Source organism: Chiloscyllium plagiosum, chromosome 1 (genome assembly GCF_004010195.1).
Source record: "Chiloscyllium plagiosum isolate BGI_BamShark_2017 chromosome 1, ASM401019v2, whole genome shotgun sequence".
In the NCBI taxonomy this organism is placed as follows: Eukaryota; Metazoa; Chordata; class Chondrichthyes; order Orectolobiformes; family Hemiscylliidae; genus Chiloscyllium; species Chiloscyllium plagiosum.
The window spans coordinates 37,408,667-37,430,316 of NC_057710.1; the positions used below are offsets into that span (position 1 = coordinate 37,408,667).

At 42.8% G+C, this 21,650-nt stretch overlaps 1 protein-coding gene across 2 annotated transcripts in view; it reads left to right on the forward strand.

Annotated features, from left to right (window-relative positions):
- The window catches only part of rab27b (RAB27B, member RAS oncogene family), a 137,766-nt gene that overhangs the window by 70,777 nt on the left and 45,339 nt on the right, over positions 1 to 21,650 (forward strand). The window contains exon 1 of one of the 2 annotated variants that reach the window (XM_043721577.1): positions 15,053 to 15,151. The exons of the other annotated variant lie outside the window; for it this stretch is intronic. The gene's annotated coding sequence lies outside the window, so the exon portion shown is untranslated. Of the gene's footprint in view, positions 1 to 15,052; positions 15,152 to 21,650 lie in introns of those variants that run through there. 2 annotated transcript variants of the gene reach the window in all.

Genomic DNA, 21,650 nt, shown 5'->3' on the forward strand with positions numbered 1-21,650 from the left:
CATCATAATGACTTTCCACAATTCAGCATCTAACATAAAGGGTGATGTCCATGCTGTAAAACTCTAACATGGGGAAGACCACAGCTGATGGGGTTGACAGAAAGGGCAAGGAAGAAAGGAACATTAATTTTTGGAAGGGGTCAGTTAGATTGAGAAGCCAACCCTATGAGTTGTGCTTCCTGTGTTGCCTCTCACCCTTGTCCAAATTGCAAATACACAATTGAAATAAAAATTGGCTACCACCACATCCATATTGGGCAGAGATTATGGCTGGAGTTATAGAATCATAGAGTCTTTTGACACCTTCGGTCCAACTTGTCCATGTCGACCAGATTTCCCAATCTCGTGCCATTTGCCTGTATTTGGGCCTTAACTTTCTAAACGTTTTCATGTACCGTCCAAATGTCTTTTAAACGCTGTAACTGTACCTGCATCTACCACTTCCTCTGGCAGTTCATTCCATATATGCACCACCCTCTGTGTAAGAAGTCTTAAGCCTATGTCCCCTAGTTTTGAACTCCCCCAACCTAGGGAAAAGACATTTGCTATTCACCTTATCTGTGCCCCCTCATGACTTTATCAATTTGTGTGATTTGAGGCCCTTCAAAAGGCAGCAGCAATGAAAAGAACACACATAATGCAGGTTAAAGGCATCTGTTATCATATGATTTGTATGTGGGCATCATGCGTTGACTAACTGTGTTGACTAAAATTCCTGGTCAGAAGCAATCTTGACCATCTCATTCATCATTATAGATGAATTTCAGTAATAACTGTGAAACACAAATAATGTCAGGCAAGCTGTAAAGATTCACCTCATTTGCAAATCACCTTTCAAGATTTCATTGCCTGTACAAGTTGTAGGAACTGCTGACTTCACAGCTCGGACTACAAACTGTCCACACATTATCCAAAATGCAATGCTGTCTGTTTTTTGGTAATGCATAGGTTGGAGTTGCGGAGTGGGGGGAAATGTTTTCATTATTGCTGCCACACATACAATTTCCTGCTGTATGTGTGTGTCAAAAGACTTGAGAGGGATAATCTGAATCAGGGCCCAGTGAGTCAGGCTTAGAGTCAGGTAGCAGCACAGTATCAATAGTATTGATGAACCTTCCTTCAAACTTTGTTTCAGTTTCCTGAGAGTCTCTGATATACCTGCCTGCTGCCCATATGTCTGTTTGTGCATTGAAATGAGTTAATTAACAGCCGACAACATGGAGTGTTCTCCTGCCTGGGTCTGAGCAAGTACGTGGTCTCTGGCAGTTCTCCAAGTGCCAATGGCCTGGACCATGTCTTCCTCAGCCAGCTGCTGAGACATAGCAGCAATGTGTTCACCAGCTTGTGCTCCTCACCCTAATCTGGTGAAGATACCCATGGAGATGTCAGTCTCTGAGCTGCAGGAGGTGGGTGTAGGAGGTAGCCTTGCTGATGCTTCCTCACGGGGATCTGTGGATTCTTCTCAGAGTTAGCAGAGGAGCTGATGCCCTGAGAGGCTGCTCTCTTATTGAGTCATAGAGACATGGAGTCCTACAGCCCACAGACAGGCCCTTCAGCTCAAACTGGCCCATGCTGACTAAAGTGTCCACCACTCAAACCCTATATTCGTGGCCCATATTCTTCGAATCCTTTCCTATCCAATTATTTGTTCAAATGCCTTTTAAATGTTGTTAATGTACCCACTTCCATTGGCAGCTCATTCCAAATGCATATCACCCTCTGTATAATAAAGCTGCCCCTCAGGTTCCCTTTTATAATTGCCCCTCTAACCCTAAACTGACGCCCTCTAGTCTTCGATTCCCCAACCCTGGGAAAAAGACTGAGTGTATTCACCCTATCTATACCTCTCATGATCTTATGCACTTCCATAAGATGCCCCCTCAGTCTCCTACGATCTAAAGAAAAAAGACCTAGCTTGTCCAATGTCTCCCTATAACTCAGATCCTTGAGTCCTAGCAACATCCTTATAAAGTTTGTTTGCGCTCTTCCTAGTTTAATAACATCCTTCATATAGTAGGGTGACCAAAATTGAACACAATACTCCTAGTGTGGCCTCACCAACATCCTGTATAGCTACAACATAACTTCCCAACTTCTATACTCAATGCTCTGACTGATGAAGGTGCAAGTGACTTCAGCACAGCGACTGTACAGATGCCACTGGTGGTTGTGAGTAAAGGTTACATTCACAGTGGTTGTAATGCAAGGGGCAGCTCAACACTCACAATGAATCCCACTTGGTTGTCAGGATATGGAGATATCTGTATCATCTCATCAGCGGTCACGGTCATTTCCAGCTAAGGTAAAGGTCCTCTACTCATAGGGGGTTAGGAGACAAGTGTCGGGCACTGTCCCATCTATTCTGGCTCTTTCTACCCTATTGTGGGCTGTTTGCTCCTGGAATGAGCCAAAGGGAGAGGTTGTGAAGGAAGTGGGTGGCACAGCTGTTGGTGTTGGTGCAGGTTGGGGAAAGATGGTGAGGAGCCCTGAGTGAGTAAATAGGATGTGCAGAAGCCATGCAGGAGTGATTAGTCTGGGGGTGTTTGGGGTATGTGAGGGTGGTTGATAGAACATGCTGCCTGTAATAGTAAGACTGGTGGGCCTTGAGCAGTGTTGACAGGTGGGTACATTAGCAGAGTTACAGAGAGCATGAGGTAGCAGAGAGAAGATGATGGCACTTACTCTAATGGGAGAGAAGAAGGTCATTAATCTTCTTGTTGCACAACTGGGTATTCACCTGGACTGTTGACACCACACTGATCCAGGTGACAATGTCAGACCAGACTGGCAGATTCTGGTATTGTGGCTCGCTGTAAGGAAAGAGGATGACACTTTTCTTCACTATGTCATCCAACAGAACTTCCTGATCCCTGTAGGTGAAGTGGATTACCAACTCCCCTCTCTGAGCCATGTCCTTTGGAATTGGGCAGCAGCACATAATGAATAGCAGCTCCTGGCTTGCAATGATTGATTGTGGCAGCAAGAGTCCCAGAATGTTCCACAGCACTGAGTACGTATGCTGCTGATTAGTGAGAGAAAAGCACTGTAAGGGCATGATGCATACATTATGAGGTGAGCAGCAGAGAATTGTGTGAGTAAACTTGCTGGAGCCCAAGGACAGAGACCATATATATAAACTTAGGAACAGCAGGAAGCCATTTAGCCTCTTGAGTCTGTTGTATGATTCAATGAGATCATGGCTGATCTGTGACCTAACTCCATGCCTTTGGCCCATATCCCTTAATACCTTTGCTTAACAAAAAATTATCTATTTCACATTTAAAATTAACAACTGATCCAGTGTCTATTGCCTTTTGTGGAAGAGATGTACTTACTAACATCTCTCCTCAATGGTCTGGCCCTAATTTTTAGATAGTGCCCCTTCTTTTAGAATCCCCAATTTTAGAGTTCAAATCCTTGTCGTCAAGTGAATGTATCTCTGCATTCTGTACAACGTCCTCCAGCTTTATATATCTATGTTTTGTTATTTTGAATCTCATTTCTTTGCGCCAACTTCAATCTTGATGTTTTCAACCATCCTGAACCCACACACTCCCACTTGTGATGTTTCTGCTTCTTTACACAGCATTTCAAATGAGTCTGCTCTGAGCATCCCTATGGTCATCTCATTTATGCACACTTTCTCCACTCTCTGGTGTATTTTGTGAAACTATTTGGCAAAGTTTATTTGCAGTTGAAATACCATACAAATACAGGTTTGTAATGAGGGTGACAAAACCTGCCCATTAATTGCACAAACTGCTCAGATTTCCACAGCCAACTTCACTTCTTTGACGTGGAGTCAGTGGGGAAAGGTTGGTATGGTTACTCACTGTTCATCTCACAACATGATAACTTGACAAACAAGGACAAAAAAAAACATTCCCAGCAAGAAAATTTCTTCTGACATGTTTAATCTGAGTCATCACTGGTATTCAGAGTCCAAGCTGCTCCCCTCTGTTGCCTGTGTTTAAAATGATTCATAAAACTCGATGAAAAAATAATTTGAACCTTCTGGGCATATAAAGCTACAGAGACCCTGAATTATATTAGTCAAATGAGGAATTATCCAGTTATCAGTTACTTATCACTTCCAGAGTACAGGACCTGAAAGGTCTCTGCAGGGCATGTAACTTGCAGATAATTTTATGAAGCACACAAGTGCAGTATAATTCAATGAACAGCAACTTTTGTCACTTTAATTGCCTCATTTCGTTCCATTATATTCACTTGCAGCAATTAAATATTCATCAATTAATAAGGGGCAAGTAACACAACCATAAAGTAGATGTCAGGACTTAGGTTTGATCAAAGCTTTACCTAAAAGAAACTAGGTGATTGATAAGACCCAGAAAAAACTTCCATTGAAATTATGGTGCAAGGTTGACTCATTGATAATTGTGCAATATTCAGCACCATTTGCAATGCCTCAGTTACTGATGCAACAAGATTATATCCAGGCTTGGTCTGATAAGTGGTTAGTAATATTTGTATCACACAAATGCCAGACAATGAATGTTTCCAACGAGAGAGAATCTAACCATTGCTTCTTTACATTCAATGGCGTCACTACCCACTGAATCCCCACAATCAACATACGAGGGGTTACCATTGACCAAAACCCATGCTGGGTTACCCAAGTAAATACAGTGGCTACCAAGAGCAGGTCGGAGGCTGGAACATCTATGGTGACTATTTTTCTTCCTGACTCTCCCCCAAAAGCCAGTACACCATTTATAAGGTACAATCTCCACCATCCTTGCTAATGAAGCTCAGATGCCAAGAATAAGTAATAAACAAAGATCTCAAACATCTTCCAGTTCTGATGAAGGACATCATTGACTTCAAGCAATTGTCTCAATATTGGGCTGAGATTTCATGGTTGGCAATGGAATTCTGGTTGTGTTGGATTTTCCAAAGTAACATAGTATTTTGGCATTTACCATGTGACAGGAAGGTTGTCTAATGTGGGATGTATGACCAATTATGGGGGTCTCATTATGGGAAAGAAAGTAGTGTTTCAGGAACAGAAAAACATTGCTAGAGTTTGACAGGGATGGTAAAAATGCATTTATCTCTTCATCCCTCCTTTATCTGGCAGGAAAAACAAAATGGAGATAAAATCTGAAAATAGTGAGCACTGTGGCTGAGTCAGCAGTACTCAGTCTTCTCAGTTAGAAACATGTAGGCTCAAACATTGCTCCAAGACTTGAGAACATATGTCTTGGTTAGCACTGCAGTGCAAGACTGAGGTGGTGCTGCATTGTTGAAGCTGTTGAATAGGACATTAATCCAGGGTCTATTTTGCTGAATGGTGGCAGGTAAAAGACCCTGTGACAATGTGTCAAAGAATGGCAGGGGAGTTCTCCTTAATTTCCTGGCCAATATTTATTTTTGTGATGTTGATTGAGGGACAGATTGTTTAGTCATACCACCTTAAAACCTGTCATGATGCCAGGAGCAACTTATTATATGTTTTTAACTAACTTTTGGATATCGAGACAACATTCTCACTAGTAGCAACTCATTGCCTATTGAGGGGGATTATTGATTGATAACCATCATAGTAACTGCACATTGAGCCTCATGATGAAGCAGCTTTCTATCCTGCCAGCGAGCAAACAGATGTCAATCATTTTCTAGAAGTCAGAGCAAGTACCTGGTGACTCGCTCCAAAGAACCTCCATGTTGTACACCAGATGCCAACCTCTCAGCGAATGTTCAATGGACACATGACCCCATTGGAGAAAGTGAGGACTGCAGATGCTGGAGATCAGAGTTGCGAGTATGGTGCTAGAAAAGCATTTCTGATGAAGGGCATATGCCCGAAACAGCGATTCTCCTGCTCTTCGGATGCTGCCTGACCTGCTGTGCTTTTCCAGCACCACATTCTTGACATGCACCCCATATCCTTGGACATTAGTAAATAACATGTGCAAGCCTCTAAGACTGCTCATCACACACCCCCAAATCCACATCCAGTCCATTTCTGTACTTCGGTGCTACACCTCATTGCAATGCTGCTGTAGGATACTTTGTGCTCAAGAACACAGACTGGACCAAGCTGCATAGCAGGACTCTTCCATGCTCTCTTATTAATTACTCCCTTTCAGCCTACTTAGATACTGTCAGCCTTCCTATCTCGCCTTTCTGCTGTTTGTTCCCTCAGCCAGATAAACCAGACTCACAGTACTGATGTATTGCTGTACTGTTCAGTACAGACTTAAAACTAGGAAGCTTGGTTTGTTTGTCAGCAGTCCTCAGTCAAAGAGATGGCAGATGGCCTTCAGTTTGGTGATCCTGGCATGGTAAGTCAAGGACAGCTTCCAATACTAGTGGGGCTTGGACACAGTCAGTCAGCTGCTCGGGCTCTCAGGATCAGGATTCACTCCTTATAAGGCATGAGGAGCCAAATGTCAAGCAGCCCATCAGCTGCCTTCAGCCTTTGGCCCCATTGTGGGCTGTTTTCCTCCAGGACTAAGGGAGGTAGTTTTTAAGGGAGATAAACTGTGGTTGGGACAGTTGTTATTATAGGTGCAAGTGGGGTTAAGATGGAAGGTCTCCCAATTGAGTGAGTAGGCAGCACAGAGGGCATGCTGTGTTAGTAGTGTGGGGTGAGTAAAGGTAGATGATGCAGGAAATAACGAGAGTGATAGGCCATAGACCTTGTGGGAGGTGAGTGCGGTAGCAGAGATAGATTGAGTGTAAGATATCAGAGAGAGAAGATGGTGCCACTTACTTTGGCTGAGTTGAGAAAGTCATTAACCTTCACCATATACCATGTTCAATTCTCTAGATAGCTGGGTCCAAACTGAAGTGGGTGGCAATCTCAGAGTCGGCTGGTATGGTGTGGTGCGGTGGACTCCTCTGGCTTTACTGAAGGAAGGGCCAACTCTGTTCCATGTCACTCCTGTCCTCCAGGACCTAGAGCTCTCTTTTCATAAACTGAGGGGTCACATCAGAGGCAAATGTCAGAAACCAAGGGCAGTTCGGAACTGACAGTACTTGGCTGGGTGCACAACAGGATTTTAAAGATGGCTCCAGTCTCAGGGATTCCAGTCCATTCTGGGATACCCCAGCAGTGATGAGTTGTTGCTGCTGAGGCAAGTGACAGGATATGGGGAGAATTGGAGGTGATGAGTGCCAAAGGATAGGCTAGGCCATTAATAAGGTGGCTTTGGGAAGATACAGCAAGAAAACTCACAAGGCTTCACAGAGAGAAACTTATCATAGCTGTCACTTGGCCAAAGCATAGCAGAATTCAGCCCATTGGCTGGTAAGTGATTTGGGATATTCTGGAGTGATGAAAGGCTCCAGAAAGATGCAAAATATTTGAGAGACACACAATTTTATAAAAATATCTAAATGATTAATCCCCCTTCTGGGAGCACATTGATTACTCCACTCCCCTGTTGGTAAAACTGGCCATGGGCAGATTAATTCAGGTTGGAGATTTAATATTCGTGTTGATTCCACTGATTTCGTGCCCCCTCAAAATTTGAATCTTTGAGTTTGATACAAATAGCTTTCAACATTCAGATCGGTCAATAGCTTGTGCCATGTTAAAATGTGGAGATAGTGAGGACTGCAGATGCTGGAAAGTCAGAGTCGATAAAATGGGGAGCTAGAAAAGCACAGCAGGTCAAAGAGCATCAGAGGAGCAGGGGAGTCGACATTTCAGCTCGGGACCTTTCATCAGGACTGGGGAGGGGGAAGGGGACTAAGAAATAAATAGGGGGAAGGGTATGGGGCTGGGAGAAAGGTGGGTGGGATGGTGATAGGTGGATGCAGGTAGGATATGATAATGATTGGTTAGTGGGAAGGGTGGTGCGGACAGGAAGATAGACAGGTTAGGTCAGGTCAGAGGGGTGGGGCGGAGAGAGAGGGCTGGACCTGGATGTGGCGGGTATTGGGGAGATTTGGAAGCTGGTGAATTCTATGTTAATGCCATATGGTTGTAAGCTCCCAAGGTGGAAGAGTTCTTCCTCCAGTTTGCATGTGGCCTTATTTTGACGGTGGAGGAGGCCTGGAATGGACATGTCATCGGGGGAATGGGAGGGTGTGGTGAAATAGCTGGCAAGTGGAAGCTGGTGTTGATTGGAGCATAAGGACCATAGATATCCCCTGAACTGGTCCCTGGGTTTGTGCTTTGTCTCTCCAATGGAGAGGAGACCACATCAGGAGCAACAGATGCAATACATCAGGTGAGAGGAAATCCAGGTGAATCTCTGCCTGATTTGGAAAGATTCTTTGGGGCCTTGGATGGAGGTGAGGGGAAAGGTGTGGGGGCAAGACCTCCCCCTCACTGATGCTGAACGGTCACTCCTCAGCAAAAGACTCACCTTCATTCCACTACGCCCACATGTCAATGAATTTCACACACATCAAGATGCCAAACTCTTTTCTGTCGCCTCTGTGCCTACTTCTTTAAACATGTCGCCCACCCACCCTCCAAAGATCCATTCTCTCGCTTCCAACAAACTCTATCCTCCTGGACACCCTGTCTGATCTCCTACCCAGCCTTGATCTATTCATCTCCAACTTCCATTGCAACATCAACTACCTCAATCCTTCTACTCCTCTCACCCTTTTCAAACTCTCCCCCTCGCAATGGACAGCCCTCCGCTCGAACCCCAACCTCACCGTTAAACCAGGTGACAAGGAAGCCATGGAGGTGGTTTGGTGCACCGATCCCTACTTTGCTGAGGCCACAAGCCAACTCTCTGACACCTCCTCCTACCACCCCCTTGACCATGACCTCTCCTCCCATCATCAAACCATCATCTCCAAGACCGTTGACAACAATATCACCTTGGGAGATCTCCCATCCACAGCCTCCAACCTCATAGTTCCCCAACCCCGCATCACTCGTTTCTATCTCTTACTCAAAATGCATAAACCCGACTGCTCCATTTGACGGATAGTTTCTGCCTGCTCCTCCCCCACTGAACTCATCTCTTATCTTGATTTTGGCCTGTCCCCTTTGGTCCAGGAACTCCCCATCTACATTTGGGACATCACTCATGCCTTTCACCTTTTCCATGACTTTCAATTCCCCAGCCCCTAACACCTCATCTTCACCATGGATATTCAGTCCCTCTACACTGTATTCCCTGCAAGGAGAGCCTAAAGTCCCTCCATTTCTGCATTTCCCACCAACCCACCCAGTACCCCTCCAATGACACTCTTATTCGATTGGTGGAACTGATCCTCACCCTAAACAACTTCTCCTTTCAATCCTCCCTTCCTACAAGCCAGCGGGGTGGCTATGGGTACCCACATGGTTCCCAGCTATGCCTGACTCTTCATAGGATACGTGAAACAGTCTCTGTTCCACAGCGACACCAGCACCATCCCCCACTTTTTTTCCTCTGCTACATTGATGACTGTATTGGTGCTGCCTTGTACTCTCATGAGGAACTTGAACAGTTCATCAACTTCATTTAGACCTTCCACCCTGCCCTCAAATTCACCTGGACCATCTCTGACACCTTCCTCCCCTTCCTGGACCTCCCTGTCTCAATCTCCGGCAACCGACTCAGCAACGACATCTATTGCAAACCCACTGACTCCCACAGCTATCTCGACTACACCTCCTCCCACCCTCCTCCTGCAAAAATGTCCCTTACTCCCAATCCCTCTGGCTCCATTATATCGGCTCCCAGCTTGAGTAATTCCACTCCAGGAAATCCCAGATGTTCTCCTACTTCAAGGACCGTAATTTCCCCTACCCTGTGATTAATAATGCCATCGCCTGCATCTCCTTCCCTTTCCACTCCTCTGCCCTCAAATCACCCCCCCAAACAAAAATAAGGACAGAGTCCCCGGTTGTCACATTCCACCCCACTCATCTCCAAATCCAGTGCATTACCCTCTGCCATTTCCGCCACCTGCACCTGACTCTACCATAAAAATGATACTTCCATCCTACCCCTATCTGCTTTCCATGGGGACTGTTCCCTCCGTAACGCTCTTGTGAAATCCACACTCCCCACCCAACCCCTCCTTCACACCCAGAACTTTCCTATGTGGCCACAGGAGGTGCAACACCTGCCCTCACATCTCCTCTCTCTCCTTTGTCCAATTCTCCAAAGAATCATTCCAAGTTTGGCAGAGATTTGCCTGCATTTCCTCTAACCTGATTTATTGCATCCGTTATTTCCGATGTGGTCACATCTACATTGGAGAGAATGAGCGCAGATTTGGGGGCTGGTTCAGGGAACATCTATGGTCCGTAAGGTTCAAACAACCCCACCTCCCAGATGCGAGCCATTTCAACTCCCCCTCTCACTCCCCCGATGACATGTCCATCCTGGGTCTCCTCCGCTATCAAAATAAGGCCACATGCAGACTGGAGGAAGAACACATCATGCACTATAGGGCCTTAACATAGAATTCACTGGCTTTCAAAAAACCCCACCCCCACCTCATCCTAGATCCAGCCCGCCCTCTCTTAACCTGACCCTACCTGTCCATCTTCCTTCCCACCTATCTGCTCCACCCTTCTCACTGACCAATCACAATCACCTCCTACCTGCATCCACCTATCGCCACCCCACCTATCTTGCCCTCAGCCCCATCCCATTCCCTCTATTTATTTCTCAGCCCCCTTCCCACTCCCCAGTCCTGATGAATGGTCCTGATCTGAAATGTCGGCTCCGGTGCTCCTCTGATGTTGCTGGACCTGCTGTGCTTTTTCTAGCTCCACAGTTTATTGACCCCATCCCCTCAATATTAAAGTGTGCCATTTCAAAAACCTTCTCTGAGAGAATAAGTGTAAAACCATTAGAGATCATGCAGCGGTTAGTGATCTGAATATAAGTGTGAAGATAGCTGAAAAAAAAATTGCATCATAGTGCCTACAATTAGAGTCATAGAGTCATAGAGATGTACAGCATGGAAACAGACCCTTCGGTCCAACCTGTCCATGCCAACACGTTATCCCAACCCAATCTAGTCCCACCTGCCAGCACCCGGCCCATATCCCTCCAAACCCTTCCTATTCATATACCCATCCAAATGCCTCTTAAATGATGCAATTATACCAGCCTCCACCACTTCCTCTGGCAGCTAATTCCATATACGTACCACCCTCTGCGTGAAAATGTTGCCCCTTAGCATCTTTTATATCTTTCCCCTCTCACCCTAAACCTATGCCCTCTAGTTCTGGAGACCCCCACCCAAGGGAAAAGACTTTGTCTATTTATCCTATCCATGCCCCTCATAATTTTGTAAACCTCTGTACTCAATACTCTGACCAATAAAGGAAAGCATACCAAATGCCTTCTTCACTATCCTATCTACCTGCGACTCCACTTTCAAGGAGCTATGAACCTGCACTCCAAGGTCTCTTTGTTCAGCAACATTCCCTAGGACCTTAAGTGTAGAGGTCCTGCTAAGATTTGCTTTCCCAAAATGCAGTACCTCACAATTATCTGAATTAAACTCCATCTGCCATTTCTCAGCCCATTGGCCCATCTGGTCAAGATTCTGTTGTAATCTGAGGTATGGAATTGTGCACATGCATGAGTACACGTGTCAGCAAACACTGCTGAAAATGAAACAGGAAACAATAAGATAAAACAAAATGGGGGCAGAGGTTATGATCAGCATTGATAGGATGGAGCTTTCTTAATTATGTTTCAGTGAGGAACATGCAGCAGAAAGGTCCATGTGAATTAGGAAATGATGAAATCATGTATGCAGTGTCTTCCTGGGAATCAAGTCCCTTGGCACATTACAATGGTTTAGGTCTGCAGGAAAACCTAGGTAAATGTTTGAAGTGTGCGAACTCCATGTCAGGGATACAAGTTATTACAAATGAAATGGTAGAGGAACAGTACATTTGAGAGGGTAGAAGCCCTCATATAGGCAAATAAATAGAATAATAGAGGTGGTGGAAGCAGATACAACAGCAACATTTAAAAGGCATCTTGACAGACACATATAAAGGCAGGGAATAGAGGAATACAGACTGCATGGAAGAAACATGTTTTTAGTTTAGAAAAGGCATCATATGGACTGAAGGGCCTGTTCCTGTACCGTACTGTTTATTTGTTCTCTGTAAGTTTTTAAGTGGAAAATAGGAGATGGTTTAATGGCAAAGTGAAAGGCAGTAGGAGCTATGATATCAAATATTAAAGCATTAAAGGCATCAATATAATACAGTGTGAAATGATGAGGGATACGCAGTAAAAAGAAAGAAGGTAAAGAGTACAACAGCTGCCTTGAATTCCTCAGGTTTCTTAAAGGAGAATGAGAACTTTGCAGTTTGACAGCATTGATTTTGCAACCATTTCCTGCTTTGCTTACAAATTTTACTTTCTGAGCTATGCTGATCTGCTGTTGAGATTTTAATACTATGCCCAACACTGGAGTGCATAATCCTTAATTTGAATAATCTAATTTGTTTACCCTTTAAGTGTTCAGTCAGTGAAATGCCATCCAGGGAAACATTTCTACTGAGAGATGCCTTTGGAGAATTTAGGAGCAGATTAGGAAAATAGTGTTTGAAAATATATTTTTTAAAAGTGCACTGTGCATTATAATAGGATGAATTATGTTGAGCAATTAAAGAATAAACAATACTTGGCAGGTAAATAGATTTGAAATGAATTCATATAATTTTGTGCTAGAATTGCAGTGTTTTAGATCTATTGCTATTGATCTTGTTAACTATGTGCTCTATGTGAAAATATTCCATTGACAATTTTAGAAGAGCTTCTTCTGGTATTCCTCAGGTGGCTATTTTAATGTTTATCATAAATAACAGGAAAATTCATTAAGCATTTGTCCAGAAACAAAGCCAAAACTAAAATTTCAGCTACAGCTGCAGAAGGAAAATAGCACTGATTTAAGGCCCCACTTTTCTGCAGGAGCTTAATATCTCAGTTTGCTTTTAGCCTTGGGGAAAAAAAAGTACACTTAAGTTTTGCTTTCTTTAATTTCATATGTTGTTTTCACCATTATGGACTACAGAATTACTGTCAGTTTCGGTTCACAGACAATTTATAAAGCTGTGGAAATACTGAGAAATGTTCACCTAAGATTGGTATATAAGACAAAGACCACAGGAGGAATCTTATGGAGGTCTGAATGACATAGGTTATGGCAGGACCCGTGGCAGAATTGTGTAAGAAATGCAGTGAAGCCTAACTTGATGTTGGGAGAAACTCACTACATCTTTTATACATTTGTGAGTGATGCAGTGAGTTGCCAATTAAGGGTGTTTGTAGATTGTTAAAAGCCTGATTAATGATGTTTCACTAATATTCAACTTCCCATCTTATGGGAATAAGAAATGCGCTGAACAAGCGAAATGTTGAGAATTCTCAACATGGAAGTCAGAGCCTGTTACCACCCTGGCCCCAAAAGACCAGGCACCAACATTTGAGGGCACACTCCATGGGCACTGGTGCATAAACTTCATGGCCATTGACATTAGGTACTGACATGTGCCATCCTCGAAGAGTCCTCAATGTATATCGCTAATCCACTTACAGCACGCTTCTGTAACAAAAGGCTATCTCCTTTGATGAATGTGATCACCAGTCAGCCATGACAATCTTCCTGGCTGTGTACCTGTGCTAAATGGCACAACAGTACAGCAGCCCTGTGAGCCTGGTATCTCTGGCTGAGGGGACAAAATGTGAAAATGGCAAGGCAAGGCAGGAGCTTCCAGTACCATGACAGTAGTGTCATTGCTGTAGCATCACAATGACAGTTGCTGGCGCAGCCCATCATTGAAATACAGAAGCATGCTGTAAGTGGATTAGCGATATACATTGAGGACTCTTCGAGGATGGCCATGTCAGTTCCTAATGTCAATGACCATGAAGTCTGTGCACCAGTGGCCATGGAGCAAGACCAGAAATGTTGGTGCCTGATCTTATCCTGATCCTTATGTAGCCTCAGCAGCACATCCCTGTTTTTGTATTCTAGCTCTCTTAAAATGACTGATAACATTACGTTTGCCTTCCCAACTGCCAACTGAACCTGCATATTAACCTTAAGAGAATCCTGAACTGGGATTCCCAAGGCCCTTTGTGCTTCAGAATTCTGAAGCCTTTCCCCATTTAGATAATATTCTATACCTATTCTTCCTAACAAAGTACATAACCTCATGCCTTCCCACATTGTACTCCATATGCCATTTTTTGTCAACTCTCCTAGCCTGTCCTAGTCCTTCTGCAGCCTCCCCACTTCCTCAACACTACCTGTCTCTCCACCTAATTTTGTGTCATCTGCAAACTGAGCAACAATGCCCTCAGTTCCTTCATCCGGATCGTCAACGTTGTGGCTTGGACACAGGGGTCAGTTAGCCCCTCCGGCCTGTCAGAATCAGGATGCTACCCACTTTAGGGATGAGGAGCTCAATGTTAGGCAACACATCTTGACTCTCTCTGCCCTATTGGGGCTGTTTACCTCTTGGACAGAGAGAGATAGGTATTAACGGAGATGACAGTGGGAGCCACGACTGTAGTTGCAGGTCAGGAGCTGGTAAGATGGGGATAGAAGAAGTTGAGAGAGATAATTTTGGGACATATCAGCATATCAACTGCGATAGAATGGTAGAGCAGACTTAATGGCCGAATGGTCTAACTCTATTCCTATATCTTATAGTCTAATGGCCCTCTCACTGCCCCCATGAAGTATATCCTATTGTTATAATCTAACTGTTAGTAGTCCAGTAAATAATTCCAAACAAATAAAGTAACATATAAATAAGTCATTCCTTCTCCCAAGCAATGCCATGTGCAATCTCCAGGTTTGTATCAAAAGTCTTATTTTTGTTTTATCATGGTCCAAATGGTAAAACCTGTAAATGTATAATCCAACTGATTTCACAATATAATTTTGAATTGGGGGAGGGGGGGTGTGCGTAGGACAGGCCATATTTCTAAATACCTCCTCGAATTGATAATGTGAGACCTGGCTCTCTTCAAACAGGTAATGTGTGCCCATGTATAAATGCACGCACACAAAAAAAATTGGCCCGAGGTGAGTTTCTCAAATTGCTGCTGGAAACCACACCTCCACTCTGTGCAAAGGCAGATACTATTCACTGCACAGTCGGCGGTGGAGCTCTCACTGACATTTCTCTTACCTCCAGAGCTACAGGAGAAAAGCTAGCATTTCCTGGGCACAATCAGTAAGTCCTTGTCTTAACTATCCTTCAATATGTTGATGCTACTGATCAGATATCTGGTATGTTTTTGTACTGGTGCTTAGTTGGGTGGTTAAAATTGAACTTGTCTGGTTAAATGTTGTTTCCATAAATCCAACATTTACACTTCAGTGGTTCAGTGAATAGTTGATCAGGATCTGCGAAATCAGAAATGCTTTCACTCCTTTAAACAGGATTCATTTTCGGCTGTGTGATTTTTTTTTGTTGTCTCTGTCATCAATTTCACATCCAAAGCAGCCTGGAGTGATGATCTATCTGAAGTAAGAGAAAACTGTACAATTTATTTTCAAAACAGTTTTTCATGGTTTGAATACCAGTCAAGGAACTCTAAGTTTTGACGAGTCTTAACTTGCATTTAGCTTTCTCGATGCAAATGTACAGCATTCAGCAGAGTCAGGCTATCTGTAACTGCACCATGTCCAGATTCAATTCAGTGAAAGTAAGTCACATTCCTGGAAAATGAATTTGTGTGGCAGTTTTGGGTTTGCTTTTTTTTTGTTTTCAGTGCACTTATAGCTTTCCTATTTTGTAGATTTTTATTCTCCACAATTCTATTTACTTTACCAGGCTTTTGCCTGGTTTTCCAACACTTCAGTATCAGTACTTCCTGCCTGAAGTTAACTAGTTGAAATTCAGGGAGCTTGTCCTCTGCAGGAGAAACAATTTTAGATCCCAGTAAGCATGTTGATGTATTTGCAAGACATGCAAATTAGTCTATTTAAATCTCAAATTTTATATTGCCATGCAAAATGAAAAGGGAAAAAAGCTGCATGTGCTAGAACTCCAAAGTGAAATCAGAAAATAGAGACATAGAAAACTGGGGCATGGGTAGGTCATTCAGCCTGCTCTGCTATTCATTATGATCATGGCTAAATATTCAACTCCATAACCTGTTCCTGCTTTACCCCTAAATCCTTTGATCCCATTAATCCTGAGTCCTTCTTGAAATCATGCAGTTCTTCAACTGTTTTGGCCTTGACTACTTTCTATGATAGCTAATTTCACAGTCTCACTACTCTCTGAGTGAAGACACTTCTCCACATTATAGTCCTAAATTGTTTATCCCATACCCTCAGACTGAGAACCCTGGTTCTGAACTCTCCAGCCATTGGAGACACCCTGCAACTACCTTGCCTAGTCCTGTTAACCTTTCAGAGATTGCTGTGAGAATTTGAGTTCCATGAGTTTCAAACTTCTATGAGTTTCTTCTGAATTCTAAAAAATATAATCCTAACTGATTCAACTGTTGTTCATTTGTCAGTCCCAACATCCCAGGAATCAGTCTGGTAATCCTTTACTGCACTCCCTCTCCAGCAAGACCATCCTTCCTCAGAGGCTAAAAGGGCAACAATATTCCAAATATAAATGCAGAAAGACATTCTTGTTCTGGTACTCAAATCCTGTTGCTACGAAGGCCAATATACTATTTACCTTTTTTACAGTTGCTGCACAGTAATGCCTGCCTTTAGCAACTGGTGTACAATAACAAAATACATAACAGGCCATAGCACTGTAGATTATTGGTCTGTCAGTGGTATATTTTCAAGCCTTGAAATGGGGTCACAGTTGGAAAAAGTTTGTGAAACATTGCTCTACAACTCTGAAGTACACAGTAGATGTGTTTGCAATGTGGCCAAATAGATTATCAATTTAATTAATTTTTGAGATTTTGGCAAAATTTATTGCCCATCCCCAGTTTGAGAAGGTGGTTGTGGACTTGCTTCAATTATTTGTATACAGTGTTAATTATTGTTTGATGAATTAAATGGCAAATGGACTGCTTCAGGGAACACTTAGGAGACAACAACATTGACAAGGATCTGGATGTATACATCAGCCAAATCAAGTAAGGATGACAGGTTTCTTTCATGGAACAGATCTCAGTCACTCAGGTGTCAAATGATAATCTTGACAGTTTCATGATCAATTTTACTGATACCAACTCTTTACTTTGAAACCAAATTCAAATTCTTAAAGTATATTGTAAAATTAGTACTAGCTTTCTCTGATTCTAGCAGCTTCCAGATTATGTGTTCAGTAGTATAATCACAACACTACCATACCCCCGCCTCCTTTAAAATTAGACATGATAATACTTGCTGATGCTGGCTGACCTCCCATGACCTTTTCACGCTTCATACTTTTCTGGACATATGCACATATTTTAAAAGTTGAAGTGACTTTTAAGATATTTGTTTATGTGCCCAAACAAATCTAAAATTTGATTTTGTACTAGGCTAAAATTTTACTTTGCATTTCAGGGCTTGCAGAATGGATTAGTTTGTACTAAGAAGTTTCTGTAATTGTGCTGTAAGGGAGATGTCTAGTTTTGCCAATGGTGTATTATTGCCTCAGTAACAGATATATCTGACTGGTACCAATGATAATCGGTCGGTCCATTTGAAGATTATTTGAAGGATTGATCTGGCATTCGAGACTTTCCCACACCTAGTGACATTTGTTATAAAATAAAATAAAATACTGCAGATGCTAGAGATCTGAAATATAAACAGGAAGTGCTGGGAAAACTCAGCAGGTCTGGCAGCATCAGTGAAGAAAGAAAGAGAATTAACGTAACAAGTTCAATGTGACTTCTTCAGAAATGACTTCCAAAGGACAATCTTGTCTCTGTTTCCATTGCTGTTTTGTTTCCTAGACCAGCTGATATAACTTGAGGAGTGTCACACTGTGGCTCAGCCTCTCCCACTTTTGTACCATTCTGTTTGGCCACATTGCAAATACTGTGAACATCAAGGGCAGTTAGAACAGGGCTTCCCAGACCTTCTCCCTTTTTTGAGACTTGAAAGTTCTCACAACTTATCAATGAGACCTGTGACAGTAGATTGAGGTGGATGGCCAGTCTGTTAGAATGGACAGGCAACTATAAGAGTTCAGTCAGACCTTCACAGATCAGCCTTGGAGGTCACAGACTTGATATTTCAGCCTGTGATCCACCTTAGGGTCTGAACCCCACTTTGAGAAGCCTTCCTGTCGTGGGACTTGAACCCAGAGCAGCTACCTACTGCACCACATAACATCCTCTGTTCTGGTAACATGAGTTATAATGTGTTGCCAACCTAGCATTGTATTATCATAGCTAATTATTCAATCTGGTGTATGTGTGTACACAGACTGTTTGGGGATAGCAAGTTCTCAGGTTCTGAGATTTAATTTCATAACTCTCTATGCTGGGCAATATGGGAGTGTATGTGTTGAAAGGAATGCAATATTTTCTTGAGTTATGTTGTGCCAAGCTGAGTTTAACACAATTCGACAAACCCTTTATCTATGCAAAAAATGCACTCTTCAGAGGGGCCCCCGAAACTTTAGTCTGCCTCCACTTTTTAACCAAAGTGACACAATGTTTGATAGACTTGCAATTTTTGTTACAACAGGCCCTTTGATAACAATATTGATAAACACGTTTGATTGTTTTAGTATCTTTTACCTTTGATGCTACATGGACCACTGAATGTTCAGCATATCTCCAAGCTTTCATCATTATGACACATTGTTTATGAAGTTCACACTTTTTGAAACAACTATAAAAACAACGTACTACATTCTCGCATTTGCTGCCTCTACAGTAAGACAACTTGGCACTGATCCAGATTTACAAATTGACAATGCACTGGGAGAGGCCATGGACGTTTGAAAACATTAGATAGAGATTAGCAGGCAAAGGTGAAAGCTGCCAGCACTCCATATGTAGTTCACCAGCAGAGGCCTAGCTTTCACTTGCAGGAGTATATTTCTGCTTGCTACTTTGTGTCTGGATGCATAAATAAAGTTGAAAGCATTTTAGAAGGGCTCGATTCTCAAACGGAAGAGATTGAAACTTCAGATAGTCAGACAAAACAGTTCTTTGTGGGTGATAATTACATTTCTAATTAGTCATGTTGTAGTATTGCATTATGGATACTTAATAATGTCATTATAATAATCGAAGCCCTACTGTAATGCTGAATAGCCATGAATTTGTCAATTACATTTTATCAAGAAAAGTAGTTATGATCTCCCTGAAAAGGCTTTTGTTTTTAAATAATAAAACTCTGATGCAATCTGTGTCAATAATGTTATCTTCTGGTCATGATGCATGAAATATAATTTGCTTGAAAGCAAAGCTGTGAACCTTTAGCATATTTCTACCATTTCAAATCATAATAATTCATAGATTATTATATGTACTTTTGCACCATAAATCCGAGGGATGCTGTGCTTTTTCAGCACCACTCTAATCTTGACTCTAATCTCCAGCATCTGTCGTACCCACTTTTGCCCACATGGGTTTTCCAGGCTAGGCCAACACTTATTGCCCATCCACACGATGTCTGAGAAAGCACTGCATTCTTGAATTGCTACAGCCAAGTAGTACAGAGACATTTTCAATGATTTTAGAGGAGTTCCAGAATTTTGACCCAGTAGACCGTGAACATCTGGCAATATAGTTCCAAGTCAGTGTATGGCTTAAAGAACTTACAGCAAAGTCAAAAGTAACATCTCTCTTAATAGATTGTACCACGGATTTTGGAGTATGAAAAGAGGTGTGTATCGGCCATAGTTGTTACTCCTTTATAACTCTGAGAGTGAAACCTAGTAGTAGATGGAGTCAAATGAGATTTTGTATTCGGTGTGAAAGAAAATGTTTGAGAGCCCACTAGGGCATATATATTAAAACAAAGATGTGAAGGGATAAGGTTTTTTTTAACACTACACCTGTAAAATGGCTGAAGACATTAACATCTTGCATTCTTATCTTTTGTTTTAATTCATGGGGTATGGGCATCATTGGGAGGTCATCATTTATTACCCTTCCCAAATTAGCCAGGAAAGTATGTTGGTGAGCTGCTTTCTTGAATAGCTCAAGTCTTTGGGGTGTAGGGGAACCCACAGTGCTGCTTGTTTTAATTTATTGTCATATGTACTGAGGTACAGTGAAAAGTTTTGTTTTGCATGCAGTACAGGCACATCATACCATTCAAAGTGCATAAGGGTAATAGAACAGAGCAAGGAATACAAAGTTACAGCTGCAGAGTAGGTGGACAAAGAGCAAAGACTAAATTTGAAATTTGAAAGGTCTGTTCAGAAAAGGTCCATTCTTAACAGCAGGGAAGAAGCTGTTCTTGAATCTTTTGGTGCATATGTTTAAGCTTTTGTAACTTCTGCCTGTCTGAAGAGGTTGGAAGAGATAAACTTGGGTGAGAGGAGATCCCAGGTTTTTGAGCCAGCTACACTGAAGGAGTAGAACAGTTCCCTAGAGGAGAACAGTTCACCTCTATCGACAAAACCCTAGCCAGAGAAACAATAGCCAACCTGCTGGATATACAGAGCAGACAACAGGACGTTGAACCTATCAACAAAGGATGCATACTCAAACTACTGGACTTGTGCCTCACAACACACTTCACATTCAACAACCAAATATATGAACAAATATGAACAAATATATGAACACCCATGGGCTCACCCATCTCTGGACTCATAGCAGAAGCGGTAATGCAAAGATTAGAACAAACAGGCTTACTGCAAATTCAACCCAAACTCTGGGTCAGATACGTGGATGACACCTTTGTAATCATTAAAAACACAGAAATAGAGAACACAAACCGGATCATCAACGCCACACTCACAGGAATCCGATTCACTAGAGAAGAAGAAAAGGACAACCAACTCCCATTCCTAGACGTGATGGTACAGAGAACACCGAATGGAGAATTCACCACAAAGGTATACAGGAAAGCCACACATACAGACCAAGTCCTGAACTACGAAAGCAACCACCCCAAAAGAAGTTGCATCAAGACACTATTCAAAAGGGCCACAACACACTGCAGTACACCAGAACTGCAAAAAGAGGAAGATGAACACCTCTACAATGTATTCGCCAAAAACGGATACCCGCGCAATTTCATCAACAGATGCCTAAGGGAAAGACAACGGAACGAGGACATGCCACAACTCAAAGGACTAGCCTCACTACCATACATCAAGAGCATTTCTGAACTGCCAGCCAGACTACTGCGACCACTAGGACTCATAACAGCACACAAACCAACAGCCACTCTCAGATAACAACTCACCAGAACGAAGGACCCGATACCCAGCATGAGCAAAACCGATGTAGTATACAAAATCCCATGCAAGGACTGCACAAAACACTACATAGGACAAACAGGAAGACAGCTAACGATCTGTATCCATGAACACCAACTAGCCACGAAACGACCCGACCAGCTATCCTTAGTAGGTGGCTAGTCCTATTATAGGACAAGCCAAACAGAGAACAGCCAGGGAATTCCTAGAGGCATGGCACTCATCCACAGATTCAATCAATAAGCACATCGACCTGGACCCAATATACCGGCTACTGCAGCGGACAGCTGGAACTGACAACCGGAAGCGGCAGATTCAAACCTCTACAAATGCCAGAGGAAAGATCACAGAAGCGCTTCACAGGAGGCTC